At 41.6% G+C, this 1,275-nt stretch overlaps 1 non-coding gene across 1 annotated transcript; it reads right to left on the bottom strand.

Annotated features, from left to right (window-relative positions):
• Window positions 1-228: 228 nt before the first annotated feature.
• Window positions 229-332, bottom strand: LOC112704244 (small nucleolar RNA R71). The gene has a single exon (XR_003154879.1). It is a non-coding gene; the product is annotated as a small nucleolar RNA R71 (small nucleolar RNA).
• Between the last annotated feature and the right edge of the window lie 943 nt (window positions 333-1,275).

Here is a 1,275-nt window from a genome sequence, read left to right as displayed (position 1 = left end):
CTTCCATCTGAAGATCCTTACCAGTTTTTAACTGAGTTCTTGCAGATTTGTGAGACTGCTAAGACAAATGGAGTAGATCCTGAAGTCTACAGGCTCATGCTTTTCCCTTTTGCTGTAAGAGACAGAGCTAGAACATGGTTGGACTCACAACCTAAAGATAGCCTGGACTCCTGGGATAAGCTGGTCACGGCCTTCTTGGATAAATTCTTTCCTCCTCAAAAGCTGAGCAAGCTTAGAGTGGATGTTCAGACCTTCAAGCAAAAAGATGGTGAATCCCTCTATGAAGCTTGGGAAAGATACAAGCAGATGACCAAAAAGTGTCCTTCTGACATGTTTTCAGAATGGACCATATTAGATATATTCTATTATGGTCTATCTGAATTTTCCAAGATGTCATTGGACCATTCTGCAGGTGGATCTATTCACCTAAAGAAAACGCCTGAAGAGGCTCAAGAACTTATTGACATGGTTGCAAATAACCAATTCATGTACACTTCTGAGAGGAATTCCGTGAATAGTGGGACGCCTCAGAGGAAGGGAGTTCTTGAAATTGATACTCTGAATGCCATATTGGCTCAGAACAAAGTATTGACTCAGCAAGTCAACATGATCTCTCAAAGTCTGAATGGATGGCAAAATGCATCCAACAGTACTAAAGAGGCAGCTTCTGAAGAAGCTTATGATCCTGAGAACCCTGCTATGGCAGAGGTTAATTACATGGGTGAACCTTATGGAAACACCTATAACTCATCATGGAGAAATCATCCAAATTTCTCATGGAAGGATCAACAAAAGCCTCAACAAGGCTTTAACAATGGTGGAAGAAATAGGCTCAGTAATAACAAGCCTTTTCCATCATCTTCTCAGCAACAGACAGAAAATTCTGAACAGAGCCCCTCTAATTTAGCAAACTTAGTCTCTGATCTGTCAAAAGCCACTTTAAGTTTCATGAGTAAAACAAGGTCCTCCATTAGAAATCTGAAGGCACAAGAGGGCCAGCTGAGTAAGAAAGTCATTGAAACTCCTCCCAGTATTCTCCCAAGCAATACAGAAGAGAATCCAAAAGGAGATTGCAAGGCCATTGAAGTAATCAATATGGCCGAATGCACAAGGGAGGAGAAGGACGAAAATCCTAATGAGAAAGACCTCCTGGGACGTCTCTCAAACAAGAAGGAGTTCTCCATTGAGGACCTAAAGGAATCTGAGGCTCATATAGAGACCATAGAGATTCCACTAAATCTCCTTCTGCCATTCATGAGCTCTGAAAACTATTCC

This window comes from Arachis hypogaea, chromosome 7 (assembly GCF_003086295.3).
Source record: "Arachis hypogaea cultivar Tifrunner chromosome 7, arahy.Tifrunner.gnm2.J5K5, whole genome shotgun sequence".
Classification (NCBI taxonomy): Eukaryota; Viridiplantae; Streptophyta; class Magnoliopsida; order Fabales; family Fabaceae; genus Arachis; species Arachis hypogaea.
The sequence above is the reverse complement of the archived record's forward strand: the minus strand, read 5'-3'. Positions and strand labels throughout refer to the sequence as shown.